Source organism: Podarcis vaucheri (genome assembly GCF_965113315.1).
Source record: "Podarcis vaucheri genome assembly, chromosome: 6".
NCBI lineage: Eukaryota > Metazoa > Chordata > Lepidosauria > Squamata > Lacertidae > Podarcis > Podarcis vaucheri.
The window spans coordinates 45,019,230-45,038,323 of record NC_138764.1 but is presented as its reverse complement, the minus strand read 5'-3'; the positions used below and the strand labels follow the sequence as shown (position 1 = coordinate 45,038,323).

General features: G+C 41.4%; 1 long non-coding RNA gene across 3 annotated transcripts; it reads right to left on the bottom strand.

Moving 5' to 3' along the window:
* Window positions 1–57: 57 nt before the first annotated feature.
* Window positions 58–18,990, bottom strand: LOC309534984. 3 transcript variants are annotated; one of them, XR_014220955.1, is made up of 3 exons: window positions 18,756–18,990; window positions 17,264–17,336; window positions 58–595 (listed from the first exon to the last, which is right to left on the bottom strand). It is a non-coding gene; the product is annotated as an uncharacterized lncRNA (long non-coding RNA). The 3 variants fall into 3 exon arrangements; XR_014220956.1 differs by lacking the exon at window positions 58–595 and adding an exon at window positions 3,722–7,043; XR_014220957.1 differs by lacking the exon at window positions 58–595 and adding an exon at window positions 3,722–6,408 and having other exon boundaries at window positions 18,756–18,874.
* Window positions 18,991–19,094: the final 104 nt, after the last annotated feature.

Here is a 19,094-nt window from a genome sequence, read left to right as displayed (position 1 = left end):
GCAAGTGGAGCAAAAAACAACAACTCCAACCCCAAACTAGGTAAGATATTATTAGCATTTTACTATATATTTCTATATTATACTTGTTGGAATGCCAGCTCCCTACTCGCTCCAGTCATCTTCTTCATTTTATTATTCACAAAGTCAGTGCTCTAGGCGCTGTACAGTTCTGTGTAAGACATCACTCGTTCCTGCCCACAGACTCTCAATTCTGTCACTATGCTTTGCTAGATGAGACATAGTTTTCAGCCGTGTCTCATTTCCTTTGGCCCTCTCCAACTACCATAATTCCTAATGCTGTCACAGCCCACTCTTGAGTTGAAAAGGATCTGGCATTGAAAAGGATCTTGTGGAAGCCAAGAATATGTCTCTGGTGGTGTGGCCCCCACCACTAGCTGAAGTTCCTTTCAGATAGTCTGGAAGCAGCAGTTACAATTCCCTTCTAACGTTTGCAAATATCCTTGCTTTGATTTCCCTTGTCATTTCAACATTTCAGTAAGGGACGTTGCAGAGAGGTTCTTCAGCTGGATCGGAACGCACTTGTGAAGCTGCGCTGTGAGCTGGATCATAGATGGGAAATGAAGACATCCATATCCTCAGGGCCAAGAGAATATAAAACATAAATTCAATGGTATCCTTACTTCAGAGTGAGTCCCTTGGAATCAGTGCAACAAAGTATACACAGGGTTAAGCTATGTAAGAATTTCTTCCATAAGAAATGAGAAACACAAATGAGATGGCTAACTAGCCTGAGTGCAAATCAGCCCTTCTCTCAAAAATGTTTCTCTTTATGCTCAGGCAGGTGTTTCTCTTCTTGGGAAAGTCACCAAGTTCTGATGGGTGCTAGTGTGTGTGTGGGACCTGCTACCACAAGAGAATAGATTAGACCAGTGGTTTCCAATTGGGGGTCTGTGGCACCCCCACCCAGTGGTCCGTGGCACCATTCACACATCAAAAGCTACCCTGGGGAAATCAAAATTTCCAAAAGTAGGGGGTCCATGGCTTGGCTTTTGAAAAATGGGGCCCGCAGTTCTTAGCTAAGTGGAAACCACTGGACTAGACCTAATAATTCTGTACTTTTAACCAACCTAAAAAAGATCATTTATCAATCTCCTCACCTGAATTGCATAGAGGTTTATAGTTGGAGGCAGTATGATTCTGAATACTAGCTGCTGGAAACTGCAGGAGGAAAGTGTGCTCCTGTGCTTGGCTCCTGCTTGTGGATTTCCTGCACCCGTCTAGTTAGGCACTGTGAGACCAGGAGGTTGGACTAGCAAGGCCAGTGGCAGGTCCAGCAGGCTTGTCTTGTGTTCATGATCAGAAAGTACAGCAGCCTTAGGAGTTGTGTGGCTAAATCAGGATATATTTTCGAGCATCTCTGGCAGCTGTTTTCCAACCAGACTACATTTTTTATCTGCTGTTCTTTGACAGGCACCCCTTTTTCCTTCCCCCATCTTCGTTAACAGCATGTCCCAAATGTACATGAAGTTAGAGTGAGATAAACAGATCAGGGCCTTCATCTAAGGCTTCTCATAGCTGTGCATTCAAATTGCCTGAACTTTGCCACTAACAGAGGAGCCCAATAAACTACTCTGCACAGTTTTTCCTGCAAGTGTCAAGAACCATTAATGTAAGCAGTTGCTGTGGCTTTGGGAAAACTAATCATGCTGCAAGCCCCATCCCCACAGCCAAAAGAGCCCAGATGGAGCACGTAATGAGGTCTCCAAATTACTTTTGGGTGTCTTCTTCCCTCCCTTACCCTTTTTAATGGGAAAACTACCATCATAATTGGACATGACAGCTTCTAAATACCAAGTCCCAGGAAGGAGGAAAATATTTGCTCTCGCTTTTATTCAGTGACACAAGTTGAAACTGTTAATAGTGAAATGTGTATCCTTGTTTATCCTGAATAGCAGCAAATGGTGTGATGTGGGGGAAAAGAAGCCCTGATCTAGATTGCAACACACTATCTGGGTGCATTTAAAAAACATCCCTCTTCAAAATACATGCTAAACTTATTCTGGTCAAAGCATGCCAGTTTGGGTGTATCCATTGCAGTTCTGTGGTGGAATTGCTCTGCAAATATGGGTCCTCTCTAGCCTAGTTCTAGCATGTCTATTCCAAAAAAATTCCCAATGAAACTTATTTCCTAGAAGCCATGTTTAGGGTTATATCCTTTCAGAGTTTTGAGGAAGACCAGTGCTATGTAATTCCTGCTATGTTCAATGGAACTTACTCCCAGGTAAATGTGTAGAATGCAGCCTCTGTTTCTATGGATGACTTTTACCTAACATTCTGAACAACAGCTGTATGTTTTAAAAAATGGGCATCAGCCATTGTTTCTTCAACCCTGAATCCTACATGTAACCTGATACCTGCAAGCACTCGGCAGTCTAATTCAGTCTTCAGACTGAATCTAAATGCGGACCTCAAGGCTGCAACATCCAGCCTAAGTTTAGGATGTGGTTTTCTTTTTTTGCAGGGTGGGGGTCTGACCCACCCAGTTTGGGTAACATAAACCTGATAAAAAGAAATCTAGAAAAATCTGAGCTATTTTGTGACATTTTGGTTGGCTCTGATAACTGTATTGCCCAACAGTGGATTTTGGAATAAATATTTCTCAAATCAAAAGGTGAGTGGTGTTATCAATATGCTGGAACCATATCTAAACAACAGCATATCCCTTTCCAATGTTGCACCCTTTATTTTGGACTTTAAGCAGTACTTAATGTGTGGGTAGCATGAAGGTAAAACCTTCATGCAAGAGCTTCAGTGGTCTGTGAAGCTTTGCTTAGGTTTCTATTGAGCAAGATCAAAACATATTCCAAAGTGTGAGCCACAATTAACAGAAGTGAAATTCTCTGGGAAAAGGAGGAGTGCAATTTCAGTTAGAAGTATCGCCCTTTTCTCTAGCTCATACGAAAATAATAATATTTCCATCTTTTGCACCTTATTCCCTACTTTGTAGAAAGATGCATTTAGTAGAGGCTGCCAACATGGTTCATAGCCTGTAGAGGTCACTGTGGTCCTTAAAGAACTCGAATTTCAGGCCTTGGCGTGTGATACACTTTATAAGAACACAAGAAGAAAAGTCCTGCTCTTGTCCAGCATTCACAAAGACCAACCAGTTGTTTATGGGAAGCTCACAAGTAGAGTTTCACAAAAGAAACCTGAAACTGTTCTTAACCTGAAGCACCACTTTAGCTAATGGGTCCTCCTGCTGCTGCTGCGCCACCGCTGCACGATTTCTGTTCTCATCCTGAAGCAAAGTTCTTAACCCGAGGTAATATTTCTGGGTTAGTGAAGTCTGTAACCTGAAGCGTATGTAACCCGAGGTACCGCTGTACTGAAAACAGTTTAAAACAACTTTTATATTGCCACTGTGACAAGTAGTCCTTGATAGACCCATATTTCACAAATTCACTGAATCCCTCTTTAAAATCTTTCGCAGCTGGTTGCGGCCTCGTGGTAACAAATTAACTATATGATGTGTGAAGAAGCATTTCCCTTTATCTGTCCTGCAACTCCCACCTTTCAACTTAATTGGATGACCACAGGCTCTAGTCTTATGAGAGCAAAGAAGAAAAACTCTCCATCCACTTTCCTCCCCCTCCTACATCATTTTATAGACCAACATCAAATCCCTCCTTATTCAGCCTCCCCCCCCCCCCCGGCAAACCTCAAAAGCTCCAAGCATTGTAATCTTTCCTCACCATCTCGGTGACTGGGCACTGGCTGGCAACCAGGAGCCAAAATTTACAAGAGGCTGTGGAGGACACCTGAGAGAGACAGGAGAGACTGGCAGGCAGAAGTGGATTAAAGCATTATGCTAAAGCAGATTATGGGCTTTTTACTTAGAGCTGCCAGCCAATTAAATAAATCTAAGCCAATGAATGCTATGATTCTTAATTGACTGAATGATTCAACTTTCATCATGGGTAGTTTTTCAAGGCAGCATCTTGGCAGCTTGAATGCTTCCATGATAAAATACTGGGCTTTTCATAGGCACTGTGAGAACAGGATGCTAGACTAAATGGGCCACTGGCCTGATCCAGCAGCCTCTTTTATGCATACACTAGGCAATAATAATATAAAAGTCTATTTCACAACTAACGGGGGTTACTATTTTACTGGTTTTTTAAAACCGATTAATCTATTAAAAGTTGTAGCGCTAGACTCTATGCATCATTGACCCATAACTATGCTTGCCTCCTAGTTACTTGACTTGACTAGTATTCACAAATACACAGAGAGCCTGCACAAATGCAGGCCTGTCCACCTATTCACTTGCACAGCCTCCCTCCTTCAAATTCAACTCAACTCGTCTTCCACAGCACAGACAGAACTCTGTTCCATATGGATGTCCAGATCAGAAACTCAAAACTTTCTGGAGCCAAAAATATGAAGGATCCTTTGACTTCCCCTACCTTTAGGTAAGTTCTTCAGGGCAACTTCTTCCTGAATGAGTTTCTCTCTACTTGCTGGAAAAAGCACGGATCACTTTTACCACCTAATTTATTATTTATTATTACTTATTATTATTTCTTTCCAGTAAGAATCTGGTCATTTCCTCCCGGGTTTGTGCAGTCAGAATGTTCAAAGTTGCCAGGAATCTTAGGCTTTGTCCAGGCAACTATTTCTCTATATACTCTGTTTAGAGGAGATAAAGGTATATTTAATATACCTGAGCAGTTGATTTTGTTAAGACAATTAAAGCTAGGAGGTTTTGTTGCATAATGATACTGGAATCTGAAATGTTGCCCCTGCAGAAGAGGCATATTGTAGATTTGATCAAAATGTTTACACATCTTGTTACTTTGGTAAGTAGACATTTCTTGACCCCTGGAGACTAACAGTGTTCTAAATAAACAGAAGCAGCATCCCCAATAACACTTCCATGGCAACCGTCCTGATCCAGTGTCAGTAATTTGATCACTGGAATCACTGTGATGAAAGAAGGGGAACTATTCTTTGGGGTGGAGGGGGGTGCAGTTGTTTACTCAGTTTGTCATATTCCTGATTTCAGCTTCTTTGTCTAGCCCAAATAAATAAAAGGGCAATAGAAAGGATAGCAAATAACACCTAGTCTAGCCAATGGAACTGTTAAGGGGAAAATTGCACTTTTGTTTTCTTTTGTAAGGGCTCCTTTAGCAAATTTGTAAATATGCACCCGTTTTCTCTTATGCAAAGCTAAAAATAGTTCCAAAAGTGCTCTGGACCTTGAAGAAAGGGGACTCCTTATCATTAGTATTCTTGAAAGCCATTATCAGCACTGCTGTAATACTGGTTATGGTGCTAGATTTCAGCTTTTTCAAAGTACTTATTTAAAGTGCTGCAAAAACTTCCAGAACCAGTTCTTGTGACCATGGCAGGACATACAATGTGAATGTAAGTACAGTCGTACCTTGGAAGTCAAACAGAGTCCATTCCGGAAGTCCGTTCAACTTCTGAAACGTTTGGAAACCAAAGTGCGGCTTCTGATTGGCTCCAGGAAGCTCCTGCAGTCAACTGGAAGCCGTGGAAGAAGAGGAGAAGAAGAAGAAGGGTTTAGATTTGATATCCCGCTTTATCACTACCCGAAGGAGTCTCAAAGCGGCTAACATTCTACTTTCCCTTCCTCCCTCACAACAAACACTCTGTGAGGTGAGTGGGGCTGAGAGATTTCAGAGAAGTGTGACTAGCCCAAGGTCACCCAGCAGCTGCATGTGGAGGAGCAGGGAAGCGAACCTGGTTCACCAGATTATGAGTCCACCACTCTAACCTGGCTCTCACTGCCCTGGACATTCAGCTTCCAAAAATAGTTCACAAACTGGAACAGTCACTTCTGGGTTTGCAGTGTTTGGGAGCCAAAACCTTCGGCTTGCAAGGCATTTGGGATGCAATGTATGACTATACAATGATCACTGACCACTCTGAAATGCAGCCATCAACCCTCTAAACCAGGTTTGGCCCACCCATGAGGCCAGGTGAGGCAGCCACCTCAGGATGCACAAGGGCAGCAGATCTGTATGTAGATCTTTCTTCCCCTTCTTATTCCCAATGTAGATCTTCACTGACCCCTTCTTACCTGGTGGGGGAGAGGGGGAACCATTTTGCAGTTCAAGTGCCAAAATGCCTTGGACCAACCCTGCTCTAAACTAATGTGCATAGACAGACTAAGAAGCTCAGTGCTGGGAGTAAAGAGCCCAAAATCTCCCTGTATGTGGAAAGCAACTTCTAAGTTCAAGAATCTCTGATCAGGATGAGAGATGCATCAGGGGAGAATAGGGAACTTAACCCTTCCACCCCCCACTATTTCCTGTTTCAGATCATACTCACCAAGCTTCCCCCTGCAGAATCCCAAATTGGGCATGGAAGCGGTTCTCCTGATCTTTATAGATTTCCAAATAACAACACATACTCAGTATTCTGCAGAGAGAAATCCACGGGGGGTGGGGGGAGTTGCAGGTGGGGAAATATTATGTAACCCCTCCCCTGCCACTTCTGTGATCTCTGTTGTTCCCTCTGGAAGCCACATTTCAATATTTGAAATTGTTGTCCTGATAATGTTACACGCCTCTGCCTATAGTATCTAGTGTAGACCTCAGTTTTCATGTGTTGAGACGTTTAATTGAAAATGTCACTATGTTAAAAGCATGGCTGATGTCAAAATGCACTTCTAGAGAGGGCTAAAATAACCTTCCATACAGTGGGATCTAAAGCAGCCAGATGCTTGTCAACTGAACCTACCTTAGGTACGTCTGTGTGTCTAATTTTAGGCAAAGGACAAAACCAAACCTGCCTGTAAATGTATGAGTTGCTAGTCCCAGCCAGCAAGATGTTAAGCTAGCACGTATGAGGCCCAGGTGCTCCTGAGTTTCCTTGTGGTTACAGCTGTTCCCCAGTTGTTGTGGATATGCAGTTGGCATTGTTTTGCCATTATCCTCTGAGCAGCTGAACAGTAGAAGATTGTACGGAAGAACAGAAGGACAGCATGTACTCATTTCACTGTTGAATTCAGTGCTTTGTTCTCTGTACTTATCTCCTGTCCCAAAGGGCTCATCCTGATATGAAGCAACATGCAAAACGATTAGAAATTATAATACAGTGGTACCTTGGGTTACATACGCTTCAGGTTACCAACTCTGCTAACCCAGAAATAGTACCTCGGGTTAAGAACTTTGCTTCAGGATGAGAACAGAAATCGTGCTCCGGCAGTGCAGCAGCAGAGGGAGGCCCCATTAGCTAAAGTGGTGCTTCAGGTTAAGAGCAGTTTAAGGTTAAGAACGGACCTCTGGAATGAATTAAGTACTTAACCCAAGGTACCACTGTATTCTATAACAAAGTAAAATTCAGGTACCCTCCTTTTTTAAAAAAAGAAAATGCAATCAGTTCTGATTTTTGAAAAAGTGAGACACTCTCCCTTGTTGGCTCCCTTCTTTAGTTCACATCAGAAATGGGATACATCCTTGCAAAAGGCAGGTATCTCTTCGACCGACACATCATTAAGTCAGCAGTGCAAACAGCGAGGCTCATAGTGGAAGTGGTGGTGAAGAAGGATTTGGGGTTAGTGAAGGCGACGAGCAAAGAACTGTCGCATTAAACAAGCACGTCAAATCTCCCAAAATAATCCCGCACGCTACACATGCAGGGTCTGGGGGATACAGAAGTATTCTGCTTTGAGTCTACTTTCAATACTATGGGTGGAATTCAACATTATGTCTGCGCAAGCATATCAGCTTGCCAGATGGAATTATCCCCCTCTCCCCACATGCTTTTCTGGGGATTCTCCTGACACCGCCCCCCCTTCCCTCGTGCCAATGGAAGAGGTGCAGTGGGAGGATGGGGGAAGCTGTAATGGAGTTTGTTAGGTGAATCCTGCCCACTGTGTTCACCTTGGCCAGCAAGTCATTGCTTTCCCCACCTGCCTTGCCCCACCCTCCAGCCCTAAGTGCCTTCATAAGGGACCTGTTTCCAGAGAAAGAACTGATGAGAGAGATGCTCTGTTTGCCATCAGTGGGTGGTTTTTTCCAGCTCCGATGCACCACCTCCAGCCTGAAGAACCTTCAGAAGAGAGTTGCTGCCACAGGCATTATGTGGATGTGTATTTTAATGAGCTGAAAAAAGTAGAAGACGATGAGTCATGATGGTGTGGAGGCTGTGAGTATGAACTTAATGCTGCTTAGTTTAGATTTTGGTTGCTAGACGTTGTTAATATTGTTGTATAGATTATAAATGCTGTAGTGATTTATTAAGCATAGAATATGACTTTTGCTTTAAGTGTGATGTTTACCTTATTTTGTTAGTTGCTGCTTTGTTAATAGTGTTTTATGGATCATAATTGTTTCAGGGATGATTTATTAATTATTCTATGTGATTTATGTGATGTTGTATTATGTTCTATCATGTTGTTGTTGTTGTTGTTTAAACCTATTTGGGATTCATTTGAATGAAAAGCGGCATAGAAATATAATCCATCCATCAATCTCTGTGCTATTTGCACCCCCATGTTGATAACCTACATAAGCTGGAATGTACATTTGAATTTTAAAGTAGCTCCCTTTTGCATGCCACTATACTGCATCAACAATGGTCACATATGAACACATTGGAGTTAGATCCAGATTAAGTCCACAATTCCATGCACACATCTGGGAGCAACACACTGGGCCTTTCTTTTGAGCTAGCATGAATAAGATTGCTCTACACATTAGTTGCACTTAACATGCATCAAAATCAATGGGACTTAAGTGGTGGCCAAGTTTTCATGGTGATTTCACTTAGATCTTACTGCAACTAACCAACCCAAATAATCACACGATACACTTTTAGTTTTTTTGTGGGAAAATGTCCTAATATGGGCTGTTTGATTTGTTTTCTTCATTTTCAGTCTGCGCAAATATGCACTGCAATTAGTGCTGCTGGTTATTTTGTTGCTAAGGGTACACACACACCACTTTCCAGTTCCCCTTGTAGCACTGCGAGGCAAAAGTTAACATAGCCCACATGTTCACTTCTTTCCTGACACAACAAAGGGGGAGGGAGAGCACAGTAAAACAATTTGTCATTTGTGCTTCCACTGACTATTGCAATTCAGGTCAATCGGTCTGGATGCCTGAATGGGGCAAGAAAGATTGCTATAGGCAGAAATGGGTCAGTAATAGCTGAATGCTTTTCAAGCTGCACTTTGCATTGGACACACGTTGCATGCTTATTTTAAATTATTTCACAAAACGTAGCAATTCCCATCATGCTGACACAGATCAAACTTGTTGACTTTTTGCAAACACCCTTAGTTGGCTTAGGAAGTTTCTTCTGTCTCTGTTTTAGTCACTATGACAAAACCTTTGACATGCCTTGACAAAAGCAGCAGCTTAGTGTGTGTTTGTTTCATAAAATTGCTATATAGCTCAATTGTAGAAAAAAAAAGAAACATCAAAGTGGTTTACAAAGAAGATAAAACAATAAAATAATCACTAAAGATTTTTTACAACCATAATCTAAAACATACAGAAAGTTAAAACTGCAATAAAATAGACTAAAGCAGATCAAAACACATATAAACTTTCTAAACATCTCGGTAGGTTTGTTTAAATATGAATGTCTTCATCAGGCAACAAAAAGAATACAGTGAATACTGTCTGATTTCAATAGGCGGGGAGTTCCAAAGTGTCAGTGGTGCTACACTAAATGACCAAGTTCTTGCAGAGGCAGTGTTTTGCTCAAGTGCTATTTAAATCAAATACATTTACATTTCCTTACATTTATGTCCCACCATTCTTTCATCATGAAACGCAATGAGCTATGCATGTGGTTCCTAGGTCTCATCCCTAGTTATCCCATCCCAGATTTGCCTGAGTATGCCTTGGGTCTCACAGGGTGTGCCTTGGGCCATACCCCGGAGGCAGTGCTGCATCATCACTGCCCTCTAGCAGCGCATTGTGCTAGAGCGGTCACATATGCAGCATATGACTATGTCACCAGTGGCCTCAGCCTACCAGATCTACTGTACTGGCAGCACACAGCGTTAATACATAAATCAAACAGAGTGGGATGCCTACTCAGAGCTGGGAAACATGCACCAAAGAGCCCCACAGTACCATTTTCAGCTATGGAAATGGAAGCACAGGGTAGGGGGGAAGTATCTTGGCCATTTAAAATAATGGGGAAAGAATGCATAGCTTCTCTATTGACTATTTCCTGCATGGAAACAGTTGTGCAGCTACCGATCTGATTTTAGAAAGTTTGGACAGTCAGGAGAGGGTTGTGGCAAACTGCAATGCATATTTGCGCAGACTGAAAATGAAGAAAACAAATCGAACAGCCCATATTAGGACATTTCCCCCCCCCAAAAAAAACTGAAAGTGTATCATGTGATTATTTGGGTTGGTTAGTTGCAGTAAGATCTAAGTGAAATCACCATGAAAAGTTGGCCACCACTTAAGTCCCATTGATTTTGATGCATGTTAAGTGCAACTAATGTGTAGAGCAATCTTATATGGTGCAAGTGAGGGGTGTGAAGGGAAAGGGCAGCTGCTGTGAGAAAGCTAATTCCAGTGGCCAGTTGCATCTGCCCCAGTCTCTAGACGCATTGTGCTATAAGTTAGTTTTTTGTGATGAGTGAATGGCATAGAGTTCTGCATCTTTAGTTTTATGCAACACTTAGTCCCAGTTTGGATTTGAGATAGCAATAAATATTTTCACAAAGGCCTAATTTCCTTATGCAAAAGAGCAGTTGAGCAATCCCTCCCACACTTTCCTTTCCTTACTGGCTATTGCACATCCTACCAGAATCCAATTAGATCCAGATGTTTGGGAGTTTGTGTTTGTCTTCCTCCCCACCCCCCTTTTGCAACTTCACCTAATATATCTGACTGGTGCGGCAAAAAAGCTGAACGACCACAAGGCTTAATTTGTGGAAATCCATTTGTGTAGGCAACACATTTGCTCTCATCCTTAACAAAGCAGTTAATCAATATATGGTCCCAAAATAAATTAAAAAATTCTGCGATGTTAGTAGATTCCACCATCAGACGAGGCGATGCTTAACTAAACACTTTATTAATCTGATTTTTAGAGAGTGTTCAGATATAGCAGTCGTCTGATGAAGCAACATGCCTTGATGTTCCATTAGTGGTAGTTTAGAACATCTGTTAATCTTGTGGTGATAACTGAAGTCATTTTCTCCTGCCCATAAATCTAAATATAGGATCCCAGGATGCAATTTGTATGTTTTCTGGAACCCCACAAAAGAGATCAGAAGCACCTACAGAATTTTGACTTATCTGTCCTGCCCTTCATCAATCTTTGGAGGAGAAGACTAGATAAACTAGACTACGGTTGAAACCCATGTGGCATGAATTTGTGCTAAAGCCATTTGTATCTGCAAGAGGATTCTGGCTCTACCCTGTTAATTGGATTAAGGCTGGTTTGAAAACTTACTCTGACAATAGTTGAATATTGGGCTTAGTCTGAATTCAGTACTTCAGATAACTGCATATTCGACAAAACAGGCTTCTTTGATTTTTTTATTTTATTTCAGCAATTGAATTAATTTGTGCTGAACTGCAAAAACTCATCACTGACTTTAGCACTCCATATTGAGTAAGCGCAAATGATGAGCAGGTCTCTGGGAAATTAGAAGATTGTGTGTATGGCTGTTTATCAGAGGTAATGCATCAGCCTGAGGAGAAGCTGAGCTACCCTTTTGCTGTGTGTACTTGGGTACCGGGTAGCAGATGAAACAAGGAGATAGGCTTTGAAATATAAATGGAAAGGCTCTTGGACAAACAACAACACTGTATGTTTACTAAGGCTTACTAAGGAGTAGTAAGCCACTTACTAGGGAGTAGGTCCCATTGAACTTAATGGGAGTTACTTCTGAGTAAATATGCAAAGGATCACACTGCTGAATAATGCTGTTTGCAGGTTTTAATTATTTGGCTTTTCTGAACACTGGTTTGTGTATTAGGTGGTGGGGAGAACGGCTATCTAGTGTGTGAAGGTCCAACAAAGGAAGGTGAATTCCCCCCCCCACCAGCAACACCATAATGAAAAGTTTGTTGAAAATTCTTCATATCTAAAGTTTGCAAATATTTAATACATACAATTTCTGCTCTGAAAGCAAATCAGGAGACAGTGAATACAAATTTACACACACACCCCTCCACATGCTGTGAAGCTACAAGCATTAAGTTGCTCTGTAATTATAATGCCTCAAAGAAAGTTTTATAATAGCAGTTTTCTGACTCTCAGCTATTAAAATCCATGGCACAAAATGAAAGAACATGATTCTAAACAACCCTGAGCTTTTAATTCTGCTCTGTAGTAGAAGGCAAAAGCTTTTTTTCTGAATTGTGCTGATGTAATTGAAATAGTCAAACATTTGGATAAACTGTAAACATTTTTTGCTGCTCCCAACTGGTAAGAAACCTTTAACATTTGTCCTTAAATTTTACTGACACATTTCAAAAGTGCCTAACAGCTGCTATTCTAAAGGCTGGAATCTTATAAAATAGCAACCTCACTTGTTTAATCTAACTGATTTATGGAACTTAAATGCTGCTTTCCAATTCTGCAAGGAAGACTTCTTTGGACACATTTTAATTATCCCAAATGACTTTCTTTGCTCTGTTCTATTTTGAAATCTCCTGGATAAACAATCTAACCAAGTTGACTGTCACTGTTCGCCTAAACCAGCTAGTAGCTTGGGTGTAATTGTTATGCTGGATAACATTTGAAGTTAACATTAGGGTGGTGGTCTTCATGCATTTCCTTTCAAAATAAAATATACAAAAAAAGGGGGGGATTAAAATGCACTCTTTTCTATATTCTAGTTTTATTTCAAAATATATGTTTATTGGAATGTTGTTACCACTTCTAATGAAGGTTGCAGTTTAATAAATGTTAATCAAAATTTAGGAGAGTCTTTTCCAGCACAGGGCCCATTCCCCCATAGATAATATATAGGGGGCTGCATGATAATGTCTGCAGGGCCAGAGGCAAAAGAAGGCAGAGTAATGCATGAGATTCTGACCTCTGTACAGTAGGCTATGTTCCAGCCACACAAGTCAGAGGTTGCTACATTTGCACACAAACCTCCCAATCCAGGCAAACAAGAGTATTACAATTCAGGGGCCCATTCCAGCAAAACAAAAGGTGCTTAAGATAGGTGTAAAGCTGAGCTAGTGAGGGGTGTGGTTTTGGGAGCCCCAAGAGATGGTGGGGGAAGAGCATGCAATTCCAGGGGTTGGGTTGCTCCTTGTGCCCCTGCTGTTCAATACTGGAACAAAGAATACTTTAAACCCCAAGAGTGCAGGCATGTGGTGTTTCATTCATTCATTCATTCATTCATTCATTCTCTCTCTCACTCACACACACACACCATTCATTTTAACTCAGGTGTAAATTGCCCCCTGTGCCCTTTTAATGCAACCATCAACTTGAAAACAACAAAATATGGGAGAGGATTGAATATCGCAGAACCATCAAGCCCAGAATAATACATAAGAGTATGCCGTAAAACAGATTAAGGGGGAAAGTTTTCTATTTTTTAGAATCCCCCTTTGAAGCAAACTGTGACCTCAGAAAACAAAGGGAGGGTGTGTGTTTTTGGACAAAAACTGCAAATAGACAACAGATAAGGTGTATTTAAAGAACAGTCAAAAGTTTTGGAAAGCCACTTTGTCACATACTGTATAAAGTGAAAGAAACATGAAAAGAAACATAAAATCATGCAACTGTTTCTCAAATGGAAAGGTAAGCGATGCATGTGCTGGAAGTTGGGAGGGAATTTCTCAGTCTGTTTAAAGAAGTTTGAGGGTCTTCAAATGAGAAGGGTGTCAGTGTACATCTGAACGGACTTTTTAAAAAATGTCCCTCCTTTTATACTCCAGAGAACAATAACAGGAAAGGGATTAATAGGAGAGGATGGAGGATTAAAAAGAGTCTGCTCCCCCCCCAATCCCTTATTTCTGTTCCTTGTTTATAAATCTTGAGTGCTGCTCACCAGATGACTGACTGTATCTCACCACAGCAAAGCCAACATTATTTCAAATGGTCACATCAGTTTCTAAGATCCCAAGCCCTCAAGATTATACACTTCTTCCATTGTTTCCGCTTGATGCAAGCCCCCCCCCCATCTCTTTAGAAGAGGCTTTTCCTTTTCATTCTTATAAACTTCAATTAAGAAGTTGATGGCTCTCACATTTCAGAGTGTATGACCCAGCGGACGTTGCACTTTTTGCCTTTATTCATTCAGAGAGCAAAATGAAATTCAGTCTACAGCGGCTGACTGAATATATTCTCTCTGACGTTTCTGCTGCAAAACAGAGCAGTACCTGAGGGCTTCAAACACAGCGGGGAGTAAAACTTCCAAGTCTTGTAGAAATCAAATAGCAAGACTTTGTGATAACTTAAACCCTTTTATTAAAAAAAGTAAAAAGTTATCAGCTCAGATATCTCTGGATTGCAACTGTAACTGAAAACCTCATGTTTCCACTGCCAATAAACAGAAATAACATTTCTCATCCAAGGGGCAATAATGAATATAGAAATAATTCCACCCCCAATCCACTTTTGAAAGAATGGTATCCCATGTCTCACCCAGCTATAGAACAATGATGTAATTATGATCTTAACTTACAGAATAAATATTTTGGACTGGACTCAAGGGCCAGAATATATGTGTGTGAATGTTGTAGCTAGCCTTACTTTTTAAGAGGGGGTAGCTCATTCAATGGCCTTGAGCCAGTCACCGTTTTGCAGGAATTATGGTGATCTCTTTTACAGCATTACTTTCAGAGTGCTGAGCGTTCCAGAAATGGTAATGGAGTATGTGTGGAAAGGGTGCAATGCTCCTTGTATCTCACTGGTGCTTGTGCGATAGCCATGCTTGGCAAAATGGGATGCTTAAAGCGTTACAACATTGTTTTTATTTGTAGGAGTTAGGAGCAGCAGTACACCACATGATAGTGTTTTATTAAAGTTTCATAGCACAGAGAGTAGTGAAAAGTGTTTTTAATTCTATTTTTTGTTTTGAACATAGTGTGTGCACAGCCTTAAACATTTGGCAGTTGCACTGTTTCTTGCTGTACATTGCCTCCATGTTTATTCTCCCTTTCCTTCCAGTTCCAGAAGCATGTTTGACAAAGAATGCGGAATCTTTCTACTAAATCAGGCATGTCCAAAGCTCAACAACTTTGGGGTCAAAAAAGGTCAACAACTTTGCTTGGCCCTTTGGTCAGCCCTCACGGCTCTTCACTTTATCAAATCTGGCCCTCTTTGGAAAAAGTTTGGACACCACTGTACTAAATGTTTTGGGGAAAATGTCCATAAATTACACTATTTATTAGTATAATTGTAAAGTATGAAGCGGGAGGCATATTTTGGAAGGAACATACAGACATTCTTGCAATGCGGTTGTAAGCCCATGTGACCAACAAATGTGCAATGTTGTCATCTATGGGAAGCCAATTTCTCACATTGCAACATTTGCTTCCACATAGCTACATTCACTTTACAAATTATTCCCAGATAGTATTCTTATTATTATCATCGTTTGTTTTTTAAAAAATTAAAAAGTAGTCTGTCATGCATAATTTTTCTTACTGGAATTAATTAAGGAGATCAACTGCAAAACCGTTTGTTGTTTCAGAAAAGAATGTTGGAATACACAGTTCGAAGGCTTTTCCTACATAGTTTTTCCTCTGATAGTTTTATAAGGTCTCAGTGAATTCCAGTAAATTATGTATGAGAAATCTAACCGCTATAATATGGTCTGCCTTTGTCTGAGACACCATCTTTTTGATACATTTAAAGCAATATCATATGATTTAAAACAGTCATGGCGTCCACCAAAGAGCCCCAGGAAGGAGGAACTGTAGTTTGTGAAATGTGCAAAAAATTGTTAGGAGACTGTCTGACAGAGCTACAATTCTCCGAGTAGTTTAATCACCAACCCCTCCTTTCTAGAGGACTCTGGGAACTGTAGCTCTGTAAGATTAACAGGGGTCTCCTACAAACACTCAGCACCCTTAACTAACTACAGTTTTCAGGATCCCTTAGGGAAGTCATGACTAGCAGAGCCTTCCAAACTTTTCATGCTGGTGACACCCTTTTTAGACATGAATCATTCTGCGACACAGTAATTCAGTTTTACTAGCAAACCGGATGTTAAACAAACCCCTTTCCAGTCCTGGGACGAACCCAGGGAGCGTTCACACGACACACCTACACACTGCAGCTAACACACGAACGTGTCATGACACATGGTTTGGAAAGCTCCGATTTAAAGTGTTCAGATACTGCTTTAAATGTATAGTGCAGGTGGGGCCACAGTCTTGCTTATTCTATATCATTTCAGAGTTATATGGATATCTGATACTTTAATTATCATTATTTTTTAAACTGGGTCTTGTTTTGTTACTTTCTCCTACTTCTCAGGTTTACACTACTTCCAGTGGCGTAGCGTGGGTTGTCAGCACCCGGGGCAAGGCAAGTAATTTGCGCCCCCTAACCCGTGGATTTGCGCCCCCTAACCAGTGGATTTGCGCCCCCTAACCCTAACCCCCAGATGTTGCGCCCGGTGCGGCCGGCCCCCCCCGCACCCCCCACGCTACGCCACTGACTACTTCTGTGGGCTTGTCTTCCCATAAGACACACTGAATTCAATGGACCTTCCTCCAAGGTAAGTGTATATCGAATTGCAGTCTCATTCGGTTTTCAGCTCTTCCGCTGTAGCATGCCACAGGCTTTCTGATTGTTGAGAGTTAAGGGGAAAATAGCAAAAATATTTGTGTTGACTTCAGAATGCTGCAGATTAAGAGCAGATGTATTCCCCAAGCATGTGTTTCAGCTTTCATTGATGTGCTCTGAAGAACATTCTGTAGGCCAGGAAGTATATTGCATTTGCTAATTGTGGGCAGCTTGGCAGATGGGGAGCTAAAAATAATGTTTTTATGTTTTATTACTGTAAATTATTTTGTTCCGCCTCTCAAACAAAATATATCTGGTGCATTTAATCTATCGATCAGTTTTGCATTACACTTTTGCAGCACTTTCCAACAGAGTTGTCATCAAGGCACCAGTCAACTTTCTGTGCTAAACCAATTAATAGCATATATTTCCACAATCCACCCCCCCATCTTTCATAACTAAGAGACAGGGCCGGCCCACCCATGAGGCAAGGTGAGGTAACCACCTCAGGCAGCAGGATGCACAGGGGCAGCAGATCCCAATGCAGATCTTTATTCCCTTCTTGTACCTGATGTAGATATTCACTCACCTGTTCTTCCCTGGTGGGGAGGGAGGTTCCATTTTGTGGTTTGCCTCAGGTGCCAAAAGGTCTTGGGCAGGCCCTGCTAAGAGAGAATAGAATTAAAAAGAAGCACTAAGAGCACACTCCTAAATAAGGAGGAGTGAAATAATAATACAGTTAGGAACTTAATTCTTTCTGGAGGTTCATTCTTAACCTGAAACTGTTCTTAACTAGAGGCGTGCTTTCGCTAATGGGGCCTCTTGCTGCCGCTGTGCCACTGGCACACGATTTCCATTCTCATCCTAGGGCAAAGTTCTCAACTCAAGGTAACTCTTCCAGGTTAGCGGAGTTTGTAATCTGAAGCGTTTGTAACCTGAGGCATTTGTAACTCAAAGTACCACTGTAATGATAATAGTTGTGTATCCCACTTTTCCTACCAAAGGACCCCTAGGCGGCAATTAGCAAAGTGTTAAAATAGTACCTTCAAAAAAAAAAAAAGGGTGTATATTAGGGTTGCCATATTTCATAAAGTGAGAATCTGGAAACAAAAGTTGTTGAGATTTGGGGGGGGGGGCAAAATCTCAAAAAGAAGAAGATTTTGAGCTACTGTGAAGGAAATTCAACGAAATCTACACTTTTGGCATGGGTTGCCATACATCCAGATTTTCCCGTACATTTAAGCAATTTTTCCCAAACACTGTTTCTGATGGCCAAATCCTGGCTTTATCTAGGAAATTCCAGACACATATCCTTCATAAATCTGGTCCTTTTTCTTCCCCATGATGCAGCAGTGGAAAATTGTCTCTAAAGGTGACAGACTTGGCTCAGGGGTTCAGTCCCCTGCTGCTGCTTCTTAGGTAAGCAACTCATCCAGTACCGGAAATGTTTTTGGTCAGCAAATTCAAACATGTTTTCCTGTACTAATAAGTTCCTCTACTTCAATTTGCATCCTGATATGGGTGAGTAAACCTGATCCTCTTGTATCTATTTAAAATGATGTGTCAATAAATAGACAGTATTCTAGCTCAGATTTAGCTGCAGCATCTTGAGAATGTGGGATATACTAGATATGGAGCCATAATGAAATGGATTGGGTTTTCTCCTGTGTTGCCACCCACTAGGTCCCTGCTAAAGGTTCTTTTCCCCCCTGTGGAGCATAGGTTGCCTCCATTTGTAGCAAGGCATAATGCCTAAACCAAAGTTGGAGATCTTTTTCTGTCTGACAACAGCATTTCATTTTAGACAACCTTCTGGGGGCCATATTCTGGTGGCGGGCAGGGCCAGAGGGAAGTAGGCAGAGCAATTAATGTGAATTTTACTTTTGTAGACTAGTTTCTACACACACACTTCTTTCTTGTCTTTCATCCAAGCAAGCAAGAGACATTACAGAGTTATATTAGACCCATAAAGACATTCAAAGAGAGTGTGAATGAAACAAGACCAGTGAGAGGTATGGCCTGAATGCTAGAATGAGAGGCCTTTGGGGCTGCATTTGCTCCCCAGGCCTAAGGTTCCTTACCTTACAGACTTCCAATAGGAAACGGCTTATAGTTCTATTTCTTTTCCATCCATGTGCATTATCCTGAGCCACAATGTGAATGAGACTAAAAATGAATAGGGCCCCTGGGTCACATTATAATTTGAGGAGGCCCCAAAATATGTCATACTCCTAAAATGAGAGGAGCAGAGCTGCAAAGGATGGATAGGATTGCAGCTTAAATCAATTAACACAGCCTAAAATGTTTGGTAGGCATATTGGCATGCTCAAAGTAGCTTACTGACAGGGAACACTTAGAAGATATATCAGCCAAGAACCTAAACAAGAACTTTATTGTTCCTCTCCAACAAGAACAAAGCG